Below are 14207 nucleotides of genomic sequence, written 5' to 3'. Positions count from 1 at the left end.
TCAGATATTTCCAGTCTGCAATTACATCTCAATTCTAAATGTGAATGAACTATGAAACTACATGAGGTAAAATGAGTAACTTCCCCCGCCCCCTTTCATTTTCAACACCAGTGATGAAATCTAGAAAGTTTTATCAGTCTATAAAATCAGACTGGTTTGGGGTCCCATCCATCCAAAACCCTTTGAAGTCAAAGAAAAAAGACTCCTTTTGACTTCAATGGTCTTTGAGTCAGGACCTTAACAGGTTCTTCCCCCTCTTTTATTTCTGTGGCCCCAGTTCTGATACCCTCCTTACTCACATTGAATACCACTTTACTCCTCAACCAATTCTGCTGAAATAGAGGTATTCCAGGAGCAAGGTAGTACTAAGCATCAATGTGGGAAGGGAATCCAGCCCCATGTAAAAGGAGGAAAAAAGAGTGATGAGGAAGTTGCTAAGTCACTGGAGGGGCTAGTGGGGTAATCTCTATAGCCTTTTACTACACAAACATTTACAACAGACAACCCCATAGGCCTATGCATTTTCCAACAGCAACATTTGTCTGTGATTGTTGGCTTTTTGATTAGAATCCTTTCCTGGCAGTTGTGCAGGCCATCTTACAGTCAGCAGTCTGCTTGGAATGTAATTGTAGTGCCTCAATAAAGTTGATTTTGAAAGTGGGATGATCTCACTTATACAAAGGGAGACCCCACTGAAGACTGTAGAAATAACTGGTATATAATGAGAAGAATCAGGCCATTGTAAACAAGAAACATCCAGTCATGCTGTGATGACCGAGGAAATCTGTTCATACAATTTATGAATTGTGTGTGAAAATTATGAACTCCATATGTATCTTTACTAAGCTGCAAACTCCATTTTGACATTGTAACCTTCTGTCTTCTCTGTTGTCTTTTCACTTCCATGTTGGAAAAGAAATTCCAACATCAGTAAAGGCAAAGGCCAGAGACTAACATTAGAGGTTTGCTAAATCTTGATGGTCCTCTATTGAAAGAGGAACCACTCCTAGATAGAAAGCTGGACTTCAATCCCTTCCTTAGAATTCTGGGAGAAGCTACATAGGAAGACCGAGGAGTCAGCACTGGTTCCAGGAGCCAGGCAGCTGGGATGCATGCTCTCTCTCAGGAAGGTTGCTATACAGAGAGTCTGCACTCACTGGGTGACTGGGCTCTATTCAGACTGCAGAGACTTAAAAATTTCAAGTGGCTAAAGCAGGATGCAGTGCCACTTAGCTTTGACCCACCCGCTCCCCATAGATGGAGACAAGGGGGTGGATGGGCCAAATTTGATTGACATTGCAACAGCAGTCACATTTGGCCCAGCTGCTCCTCTGAAGACGGAGGGCCTGCACAAATGAGGGGCTGGGACAAACTGATCATTTTTCCCCTCACACTTCTCCCACCCCCTGCCCTGTATGGGGGAAATATTAACTGCAATCAGGACAGGAGGTTTGGGGGATTCAAAGTGTGTCAGTCCTGCGAAACCCGGGACTGTTGGGAGGTCTGCTTGGGGATCCAGAAGCTGAATTCCCCTGCACAGCAGCCTGGTGGCCACCAGCAGGGGGGTTCCCAACCTGATCTGTGACTAGCTATGCAGTCATTTTTAAGCTATCAAAATTACGAGCCAAGCCAACACCATTCAATCAGGGATTTCACCATACAATAGAATGGTTGCTTACCTAAAACTAAAACTACCCCACAAAGTCTTCCACTATGGACCAAACACTGGTCACTTTGCCTGGCTCTCTTGTATGAGTCATAAGGATTTGGCACATGCTGGAGTATTTAATGAAGCAGTTTTAGGTTGGTATTGTCAAGTCTCTGAGGAAACATTTTTATTTTGTAATAATTTTATTGTAATAGGTTAAATGTAAAAGTTACAGGGACAGATCTTCAAAGATGTAAAGTCAATGGACATATTCTGATTTACATTTATCTAGCCCATGCAGTGCCACTGAAGTGGGAGGGGAAGACATCCAGGATTTCACCCTTACTCTATCTTTTATTTTTAATACAACTCCAATTTTTTTTATTAAAAAGGTGACCAGCTATATTAAAAAACCTAACTGAACCAGTTAACTCACAGTGAAATGGGAAGAGACATGTGCAGCTCCAGGTGAATGGATCAACATCATGGCCTTCTCTTACTAGAAAAGGATTGATACCGGTAAGAGCTTAAGTTCACATTAAAAGATTTCAAAAGCAACTAAATGGGTGTAATTCTCCTTCTGCCGTTTCCATGACAAAATGATTTAGTAGGACTTAACCCACCAGGATGGTTTTCTTCTTTCAAATTTGTGCACAAGTTCGCTTACATTATTTTATTTAGATTTCTAAAAACTCTGTCTTGAAATTATTTAGTTGTGGGATATTTATATTATTCTTCCTCCACAGGTTTTTAATTAAAATCGACATTAATTAGTGTTAAAATAGGTTTAATTTAATTTTACTAGTCATGTTTCATTGAGATAGTTTGCTGTTTGAAAGTTATGTTAAACCAACTCCCTTCCAAGTCTCATCATATTTTATACAACTAGTCTTGGCAAGAGAGAGAGATTGGCTAATTCATTATAGTTTACATTTATTTTGAGAAAATACAGATGTGCTAAATAAACTTCTTATGGAAGGAATTACTCCTGGGACCAAATCCTCTCAACCACCAATTCATCTTTCCATTTACTAAACAAATTATACTACAAATGTAAATATACTTAATTGCAAAAAGAATATTGAAATATGAGGGACCCAGGGCTCAGATCCTCAGCTCTGACAAGGGAATGCTTAGTTCAGCTGAGGAACAGAGGGGTGTAAAGCTTTTGTATTTTGGGACTTCCTCAATCTTGGGGCCACTTTCCCCAGACAAGTTAGAACAGCCTGAAGATTGTCTATTACGACTCACCACACATTATGGTGAGAATTTTTACTTGATCACACATATAGTTCTTTGAATTTTCTCCCATCTGCTCCTTACACTTGGGAATATGCTTGCCCCATTTCAAAATGTCCAAGCTCATCACTTTCTCCTCTTAAATCCCTTCTTAAAGCCTACCTTTGCTGTGATGCCAACAAATCACTGACTGGTGGGCAATGGTTAGAGTGGTGACCACTTGCGACTACAAAGACTAGGGTTATGATTACTTTATGCATCCACATCTGTTTCTACTACACCCCTTGTCCCCCATCCTTTTCTGCTTTCTGTTTATTCACTTGTCTAAATCTTAGATTGTCAGCTCTCTGGAACAGGGACTGTCTTTGCATAACTTGTTTGTATAATGGCTAGTATAGTGGGGCCATGATCACTGATTAGTGTCCTTAGATGCTATTGCAATAGATATTTTAAGTAATAGCATATGGACAATTTAATTGTCCAAGATTTTTTTTTTAAGTAAATCTAAAATAAAGCAATGAAGTGTGATATACTTAATATATACCTATCTCATAGAGCTGGAAGGGACCATGAAAGGTCATCAAGTCCAGCCCCCTACCCAGGGCCGGCTCCAGGCACCAGGCAACCCAACCAAGCACATGCTTGGGGCGGCACCTGGTAAGGGGCGGCCAATCTTGGGGTGGTGGGGGGCAGCGCGGCGGGGGGGACGTGCTCCAGCAGGGGGGGCACCGGTGGCGCGGCGCGCGGGCGGGGCATGGCACTCAGGGAGGGGTTCCGGCGGCGCGGTGCTCGGCGGGGGGGCTCGGCGGGGCGGCACTTTTTTTTGCTGCTTGGGGCAGCAAAAAAGTTAGAGCGGGCCCTGCCCCTGCCTTCACTAGCAAGAGCAAGTACTGATTTTGCCCCAGATCCCTAAGGGGGCTCCTGCAAGGATTGAACTCACAACCCTGGGTTTAGCAGGCCAATGCTAAAAACACTGAGCTATCCCTCCTCTCTTACTCTTATCTTTAGGTATTTCTCTATCTTTCTGGAATGTTGAAAAAATAAAGGGTTGGTTGGTATTATGGGCCATCTAATCAGACTGCTATAAATGAGAATCACTAACAAGCGTCTAGTGGTGGCTTTTCTTAGTAATAATGATGTTGCTGGCACAGACAAAAATTATCTGCTATAAGCTTGAATGGTACAAGCTGGACACTGTCATTTCCTCTAAAGTAGCTGGGTCTTGCAGACAACTGACAACTCTGAAATGTCTATATCCATTAGCATCTTACTCCTACTGCCAAAGAACTTTATATATATTCATTCAACAGTCAGGCCCCAGCTCAGCTGCTAACAGAATGACAGGAACGGAAGAAGGATGCTATTTGGATCAATGAAAATGGACCACAAACTGCACAACATGTGAACAATGAGTCCTAAGTGGAACATTTGACAGATGCCTGTGACAGTCACACCACAAATTTGTTTATACAGTCATCAAGACTGATTAAAAATGCATGTTGGGTTGAGGGAACCAGAAAAAAAATCATGTCTATTATCATCTGGAAGTGATTTGCAACAAGTTTCTGTGCTCACTAACAAACTAAGTTCTCCCAAACGTGTAAATTCATCTCTCCATATTCTTTTAGGTTGAAGTAATTGGCTTTGACTTTCCATTTTCTTTGGACAGTTAAAAAATACTTGTCACATTAAGTAGCTTCAGAATGGAAGAATTATTACACATCTTGGATATTGATCTATTCATAGTGATTATGTTGTAGTATGTGGCACGGGTGAAATTGCATGTAGAACACGTTTGAGCAGACACTCCAAGCTGCAGAATACGTGCACGCTGTTAATTGTACAAATCTTCTTTCCCTTGCCTCGTGACCTGTGATAGTTGGAAACAAAGGTTTCTTCTAATTAGAATCGGCTTTTGGCACCTAAAGACACTATAACCATATGAGGCATCTTACAAGAAGGTGGATGGAGACCAAAGGAAGCAAATTGCTTATTTAGAACATAAGGAACAATATGTTTTAACATTAGATATATAGGGCCAAACTTCACCATTATAAAACTCCAATGATTTCTGTGGATTGGCATTTTTTAATTAAAATCGACATTAATTAGTGTTAAAACAGGTTTAATTTAATTTCACTAGTCATGTTTCATTGAGATACTTTGCTGTTTGAAAGTTATGTTAAACCAACTCCCTCTCAAGTCTCCCCATACTTTATACAACTTGTCTTGGCAAGAGAAAGAGATTGGCATAACTTGGCCCATATACAGTACTAAGACAATCTTGACAAAACTGCACTACAAAAATCACTATAACAGATGTTCACCTGTTGTAATGTTGGAGGAAACATTTCAACCGTTGCCCCCTAGGAATTTAGATAACAGTGATGAATGGAAGGGGAATATGCTACTTCCTAAGAGTTAAAGATCCCATGGCACTCTTCAAAAGAACGTTGATGTCCTGGCCAAATTCCAATGTGAGAAATTACATATTGTTTCCTGAAATTCTCACTGCAGGTCTAATAGGATGTGATATTTTTCTTCACATCCATGTCACTAATGTTTGAGCATTGTTGCCATTCACTTTTAAAATATATTTGCAGTTGCAATATTCTATCAAATAAATATTTTATTTTATATAGTACAATTATCCAAATAGCATATGAGAATATGTATATCAACACTGATAGAATAGCTTTTTGCAAACACTTTTGGGATAGGTTCTTTTGGGGTTCATGAACTGCATTCAGCAGGGCTTGGGTCACAATTGCGCTGGTTATTGTGGAAGTCTGAGTACATGCCCCCCCACTAGTCATGATAATTGGACAGTGTATAAAAAGTTGTATGCTCCATAGTAATATGCACAGTTACACATTGTAATATATACAGCACAATCCTACATTTACTTCAGGGAGTAAAGCAAATTGTGACTGATCAGAGGAAAAAATTTCTTCCCATATACTTTTTCTACAAATTGGGCAAATTTTAAACACAATATAAAAAGATATCATCCTTTTTCCATTGTAAAGATTTCAACTGTAAGCAAATGTGTTGCTTCCTTGTTTACCCAGCCCTCCAGAAAAGGTTAACAATAGCAGCAAATGCAACTCTCCCTCTCTAATTTATTCACTTCAGTGAGGTGTTAATTTCAAAATCAACTTTGACCATTTAGAACTTGACATTATTAATCACTCCCTCTTTTTAAAAAAAAAAAAAAAAAGGAAACAGGAAATTGAATGCAAAAAACAACTGAAACAAAAAAGCAACCATTTTTTAATCCAATGTTTAGAACTTTTATTTAAATTCACAAAATCCATGAACTAAAAATGTATGTTCCTGTAATAACTCACTCATGCACATTACAGATAATGTACTTATCTAAATATACTTTTTAAGAATCTAGTATTCAAATATTTTATTTATGCCGCCTGAGTGATTTAATAGAGCACTGGGGACCTGGGTTCAGTTCCCTACTCCATCACAGACTTCCTGTGTGACCCTGAGAAATCACTTAGGCCTGGTCTACACTCGGAAATTAGGTCGATATAATGACGCCACTCAGGGATGTGAAAAATCCATACTCCTGAACGATGCAGTTAAACCAACCTAAATTCCAGTGTAGATAGCAGTAGGTTAACTGGAGACAGGACCGGCTCTAGGCACCAACAAAGCAAGCACGTTCGGCACAATTGCAGGGGTGGCATTCCGGGCGCTCTCGAAGGTTGTTTTTTTTTTTTTTGCTTGGGGCGGCAAAAAGCTTACAGCCGTCCCTGATTGGAGAATTATTCTGTTGACCTGGCTGATTACCTATAGCAAGGGGAGAACCGCTCCTGTCAGCATAGGTGGTGTCAACACCGAAGCCCTGCAGCTGCAACGCTGCAGCATTTAAGTGTAGAAAATCTTTTAGGCTTGGTCTACAGTGACAAGTTTTGCTGGCATAGCTATTCTGGTTTGGAGAGTGTGTTCGTGCACAGAATCTCCCCTCCCCAACTGAAACAGCTATGCTGGAAAAAGCCTGAGTGTAGACAGATATACTGGTAAAAAAAGTCTGTTGCCAGCACAGCTTATTTCATTTGGGAATTGGTAAACGCCATGTCAGCAAAAAAACTCTTTTGCCAGTATACACTGCGTCTACCCTAGGAGGGTTTGCAGGTCTAGCTCTTCTGGCAAACCCTTTAATGCAGTAAAGGCTTTCGTCCCGCACCTGTAAAATTGGGATAATAGTACTTCCCTACCGCACAAGGATGTTATCCGGATAATACATCAAAGATACTATGGAAATGGGGGCCATAAAAGTACACAAGATAGATACAGTTTTCATTTCCTGACTTCCGAGCATGAGTTCATAAATTTACCATTGAATTAAAGGTGACTAGGGCAAGGAAGTTCTGTAAATCAACTTCAATGGAGCTGAGAGCCAACATTCAGTAAAATCAGATCAGTGGCCACCCTATAAAAAGGGGCTTTAATTGCAAATGCACATTTTTAAAAAAATATGTTAGAAAGTAATATTTCCAAAGATTGAAGGTACAAATGGTCTTTCTTCTAATAATAAACAGGCTAAGGATCAGATTCTATTACCCACTGCGAGTAGAGGTAACACCTTATTTGGCAAGCAGTCTCAAATGGTTTCACTCAAGTAACTGCTGTCTAGTGGGTGTAAGGGGGTCACAATCCTGGCCCTAAAATTCAGCCTGTATAGTAAAAAGGAGAAGGAACTGCCAGCAAATCCCTTAGCTTGTTTAAACTTTAAACACGTTGGTAGCTCCATTGATGTCAATGGAACTAACATGTTGCTTGAAGTTAAGCGTACACATAGCAGTGCTTTACTGGATCAGGACCAGCTAGAATACATTCCTTTCAGGCTCTTGAAGGCTGGGAGGAGTTTTGTCTTTTAGGTCGAGCTTTTCTTATATTTTCTATCATTTATACTGCAGATTGTATACACAGAAAATCAGGGGAGTGCTAAAGTTGATGTTTTAAAATTGGGGCAGAAGGGACAACACATGCTTGATGTTCAGTTCTCCCCAGGATACTAGAAAGTCTTACACAAGACAGGATGAGGCATTGCTCTTTAGATAGGATTTTTTGGTTGGGAGCGGTGGAGTCTGTCCCAAAATAATGGAAAGGTTGTCACAATGGAGTGAGGGTAGTGGGGTGTGGTTCTTACAGAAGCAGACCTTTTTCCTCCCTGCTGTTTCTTGGGGCCTCCAACTATTGACTGACATTTTTGCTGTGGGCCACAAACCGTTTTAATTCAGAGGTTGCCGAGGGCAGTGTGTAATTCTTCAGATCATTTTGGCGTTTCAAGTTAGCCTTGTAAATCTGAAAGGAAGGCGAGCTGCATGACTATCATGAGGCAAAGCATTTAAAAATAGCTGCAAAAATTTACTAAGGAGGGCAAAATGTGAATTGTTTTATTTCACTACCCTTTCCTTGTTTCATTTACAAAAACTGTGTGTGCGCGGGTGGGGGTGTTTTCTACACATGCACGTCAGAAGTGGTAGTGCATTTTTAAATGCAACCTTTTTCCAATCAGAAAATACCTATTTGTTAAAACAAAACGTTTCATGGAAACATATCCACTTTGACAAAACTTTTATTGGGAAAGTTTCTCAGCTCCAGAATGGAATTTCTGATCTAAATCTCTTTGATCTAATGAATATTTATTTATTTATTTATTTTTTACAAAGTGGAACAGATCCAACAGGAGAGAGAGAGAAAGAGAGAGAGAGAGAAACATTCACTCCTGCATAGCAATGTCCTAGTGGTTAGGGCACTTCCCTAGCATATAGGAGACCCAGATTAAAGTCCCTGCTCTGCCTGATGTGGACTTTGTTCTCCCTCATCCCAGCTACGTGCTCTAACTATGTGGCTATAGAGGCACTCTATTCTTCTCCTCAAAAGGAACACTCTTGTTTTCTGGCCAGCCCTAAGACATATGCACACACACAAAGGAAAGAAGGCAGAAGGGATACATGGAGGGTTCAGATGGGAAAGAGAAACCATTCATTTTTTTGCTTGAAAGAAACTCACATACAAAGCTAAATGCTGGATAATACTAATGAGCTTACATTTATGTAGCATGATAAACTGTGTAACAAACCAATACATAAACTCTACAGAAGGATCACTTCAGTTAGCACTGAGATCCAGTTACCTCCGTGGTGAGGATCAGCCACACAAAGCAAGGACTTATTCCAGAAACATACATATTTCATAGGTCCTCTATCTACCTAACACTAATACCCACAGTATTACAGAATAATATGCTGGTAGAAAGTTATCTTTAGAGTGCAGGGGATTGAAGACAATGTATATACATTTTGTTTTGTAAGCAATGTTCCACATAATGTAATTGCTGAAGCATATACTGATTATCCTTTCTCTGGGCTAGACTGCAATGTTACATTGAAATAACTAGTGTAGATTATGACAAATTAGGGCTCAATTCTGAACTTTTACTCAACTCAAATTCCTACCCCACCATTAGCTTGACAATTCCAGAACATCTGTACTGGGCTGGTCAGGCTAGTGGCTGGGTAGGAATTTGATCTGAGTAAAAGTTCAAAATTGAGCCCTTCTTTGTTATAATAAAAAAATGTTTTTGGCTTTAAAATGGTGTTTTAGGACTAAACTTCCTGAGTGGCTGATTCATCTTGGTAGAGCTCCATACAAGTGTTGAGGAGAGTTCCAAAAACATCTTCCCTGTCTGTACAAGTGTTGGCCAAAAGTGTTACAGAATCCAAACTTATCCAAGCAATATTCAGGAAATGTTTTGCAAGTCTGAAACATCATCATGTAAAAATGAACATAAGCACAAATTGAATTGGGCTTTGTACCGTATATACAAATGCAAAATGTGTCGTGTTTTAAAAATATGGGGAACACGTTCCCTGCTTTACTCACTCTGTACCACTTAGGTGACACAAAAGGAATAGAAACTGCATGCATCTCCTCTACTGAACATTCTGCAGCATGGAAGAGTTCTCAGCAGATGCTAGGACCCAGCCCTACACCAAGGGACAGAGAACAGCAGTGTAGCTGCAGCATGCTGCATGCAAGCTGCCCCGAATTGGCAAATGCTCCCTTGCAGACTGTTTCCCACTGAAGCATGTTAGAGAACACCCCAGGTTGTTTTAGCCTACACCGAGGTAAAGGTTGGGGTTCCTCTGGGCAGAGAATCATGGAGTCATAACTGGCTTCATGGCAACTTCTCTGCCATCTCGCAGACACTGAGCAGATTTCGCTGCACCAGAGAATCTAGCCCAGAAAAAAAGAAAGTTCTTAACTCTGATGGGCAACCTCAATAAAACACTGGTAAATTCAGAGAGCATTGCAAACCTTAAAAGTCCTGGAGTATGGCAACAGAGAGTTTGAAAGCAACAAAATGCACCCAAAAGTTGTACCACTGAGCAGCCAGGAAATTCGATCCATTTCAAGTATGCCATTCAACAGATCTGCGTAAAGCTACCGTAAGGTAATGTTTAGATTTTGACTGAGATACCATGCAAGGGGAGACGGCATATAGTATGGTAATCATAACCTTGATAATCCATACCTATGTATGAAAGAATCATGTATCAGCCACAGTAGTTAACCCTTTTTAAAGCTGACTGTGTTTCTATGTAATAGTGATATGTTTTGAAAACATTTTTGCAGTGAAATCAGTTAATGTTATCAAAATTATAAAACTGCAAAGTTTGCAGTAATTTCAGATATCATCCAAATCCATTTTGCAAAATGTTGTGAAGTTTTCAGAGATGTTTTTCTTGCAAAATATACTTTTTGATTATAAAAATACTTGAAAAATGGCATGGCCGGAAAATGGATTCTTTTTCCATTCACAAAAAAGTAAAAATCACTAGCTTCATTATTTGTGTTATCAGGGCCGGTGCAACCATTTAGGCGACCCAGGCAGTCGCCTCGGGCGCTAGATTTTGGGGGGCGCCATTTTCTTCGGCAGCGACCGTGGCGGCCGGATCTTCGGCTGCCCCGGTCGCTGCCGGCATTTAGGCGGAGGGAGCTGGGACAGTGGAGCGCGGGGAGGGCCACTTGCAGCAAGGGGGGGGGGCGGCACGCAGGGGAACTCTCCGCCCCAGCTCACCCCTGCCCCACCTCCTCCCTGAGCATGCCATGGCTGCTTCACTTCTCCCACCTCCCAGGCTTGCGGCGCCTAAGCTGATTGGCTCCACAAGCCTGGGAGGTGGGAGAAGTGAATCAGCCACTGCGTGCTTGGGGAGGAGACAGGGCAGGGGTGAGCTGGGGCGGGGGGGATGCCTCAGTGTGGGGGGGTGGGGAGCTGCCGCAAGGGGGGCGCCTCAGGGTGGGGGGGGAGCTGCCAGGGGCGGGGCGCCTCAGGGTGGGGGCTCGGGGATGGGGGGTGGGCGCAAGGTGGAACTTTCGCCTAGGGTGCGAAACATCCTTCCACTGGCCCTGTGTGTTATACCTCCTGCCTAGAATAAAAATATCTAGAGTATGTGTTTTTATTTGAAATATTGTACATATGAAAGAAGAGTTCCTTGATATGTGCCAGCAATGCCCCTCTGCCATGTACATTGGCAAAACCGGACAGTCTCTGCGCAAAAGAATTAATGGACACAAATCTGACATCAGGAATCAAAATACTCAAAAACCAGTGGGAGAACACTTTAACCTGTCTGGTCATTCAGTGACAGACCTGCGGGTGGCTATATTACAACAGAAAAACTTCAAAAACAGACTCCAAAGAGAGACTGCAGAGCTAGAATTGATATGCAAACTAGACACAATCAACTCCGGTTTGAATAAGGACTGGGAATGGCTGAGCCATTACAAACATTGACTCTATCTCCCCTTGTAAGTACTCTCACACCTATTATCAAACTGTCTGTACTGGCCTAGCTTGATTATCACTTCAAAAGTTTTTTTTCTCTTAATTAATTGGCCTCTCAGAGTTGGTAAGACAACTCCCACCTGTTTATGCTCTCTGTATGTGTGTATATATATCTCCTCAATATATGTTCCATTCTATATGCATCCGAAGAAGTGGGCTGTAGTCCACGAAAGCTTATGCTCTAATAAATTTGTTAGTCTCTAAGGTGCCACAAGTACTCCTGTTCTTCTTTTTGCGGATACAGACTAACACGGCTGTTACTCTGAAACTTGATCTTGAAAGGCCCTGAATGGTACAGGCAGCAGGAAGATCAGCTGTGAGGGGAAGCTACATTTGTACAAAAGTAAAATCAAGGATTCAATATAGACCTCTGCACAGAGTGGAAGCCTAAAGCCCACTGTGTGCCTGCTCTCTTACTTTCAGGTGCTTAAGATATATGAGGGCAGGCTTTAGGTATGGCTAAAGAATCATAGTTCCAATGTGATCCTCAACGTGCCAATGAAACACTTATATGTGCCCCTCTGCTATGCAGGAGTAACTTAGCAGATGTGGAGAGCCAGGTTCCCTTGCACTCTGTGTTCTTCCCATCTAACTTTAACCTGGCTCTTTTGGCCTGCCCCAAACCTCTTGTCTATTTACAATAAAAAAAACTTGAAAAATATTAGCAATGACTACTTATTACTTATTGGCAATCCTTTCTAGTTAATATTTCACTGGAAGAGAATTTCATTTCTGACTGGAGATGCACTATTAAATATTTATACAAGATAACCAATCTACACTGTATTTCTGAAGAACAGAAGGATATATGAAAAATGGAATCTAGTATGTGTGAATGTGTATAAATAGAATATAGGGTAAGCAAGAGAAACAGTCTGTTTAAAAACAGATCATAGGATACTTCCAACATCCTGAGGATGTATGTATGAGGATAACAATTGTTCAAGTGTAGCATAAATGAAGTTAGCTTGGTGTTTTGAGCTTACTTTCCAGTAATATTCAGTTCCCTTCATACTACAATCATCAAGTGATTATACTGTCAAATTACCCAAATTCCTGACATATTTCAGGCAGGAGGAGAGAATGCATCCTCTGGAGCCACTCTCAGAATAATTTGCTCTCTGCTGGCCTAGAAACTGAATTACCTCACATCTCAAAAATCCAGATCAGGGTTGAGATAATGGACATGCAGGGCTATGAAGATTACATGATGCATAGTTATGTGAAAGTGTGATGGTCTGGTAAAAGCCTAGAGAGAAAGAGACTTCTTTTGAATGTATATATCTAAAAACAAACCCTGAAAGTTGTTGAAGTGCTTATTAAAGGACCAAGCTACAGGTTTTAAAATGTTATTGGGCAGAACTACTAAAACTTCGTAATCTACAGAAATCCCCATAGAAAGAAAACTGAAATCTTAGTTTTCTAAAAGATTCTTACTTAATGAATTATTTAAATTCTATTTACTGTAGACAGCATAATGGTCAAGAGATTATTGTGGAAAACTCCTTGAAAGTTTTAGACAAATTATGTGGAAAAAAAAATCAGGAAAAGGCTGCAGATACAAAAGATGAATAAAAAGGTGCTTTCAAAAAACCTTGATGAAACTCCAAATTTTAGTTGGAAACTTTCAGTTTATATGCTGTACTGGTCACCACAACATCAGATGTATTATTGATTAGAGAAGGAGCCATTAAGTAAGATGGGATTCTCCTTGGAACAGATGACCTGAGAGAGCTCTATTAAAGTATGACGTAGATTCATAAAGCTGATTAGGCCAATTTGCTGATACTACTGAAAGATTAAAAACAGGAGAATAATCTTAACTAAGTTTTTCACTGTCAAGCTTTAAAGAACACATTCTCTAGAAACTCCATAGATAATTCTAGAAACTAATTTGAAAAAAAAAAAAAAATCCAAATGGAATCCCTACAAGATGTTGGCAGAAATTTCTGTCTGAGATATTTGCTTCGTGTTTTTTTTTTTTTTTAATTAAAGATTTACAATCTGTTTCGGATGGAGCTGCCAACAGCATACTTGGCTTGGAGGTAAGTGAGTCAGGAACATACCTCTGTGGTTAAACATTGCTGTAACAAGATAAGGACACAAACAAAACCCCAGGATCGAAACACCCCCATAACTGGATAAAGCTGGCAGAGCTCCAGAATGTTAACAAGCCTGGGCTCTCGCAGACCACAATGGGAAGCAGATTCCCAAGTGAAGGAATCTTGATGGAGAAATGCGCTGTTGACAGCTTCCTCTCTTCTTTATCAAATTAGTTTCAGAATGAACACCTCCAATGAGTACAAACGGCACAGTATGCAACAAGAAAAGAAGTGGTCTCTCAGGTAACCCAGACCCAAATCACTTAGGACTATAATGTGAAAAAATAACAAATCACAACCAGTACAGATCAGAGCTGGGATGCTATGCACGTCCAATGAAAGT

This window comes from Trachemys scripta, chromosome 11 (assembly GCF_013100865.1).
Source record: "Trachemys scripta elegans isolate TJP31775 chromosome 11, CAS_Tse_1.0, whole genome shotgun sequence".
Classification (NCBI taxonomy): Eukaryota; Metazoa; Chordata; order Testudines; family Emydidae; genus Trachemys; species Trachemys scripta.
The sequence above is the reverse complement of the archived record's forward strand: the minus strand, read 5'-3'. Positions refer to the sequence as shown.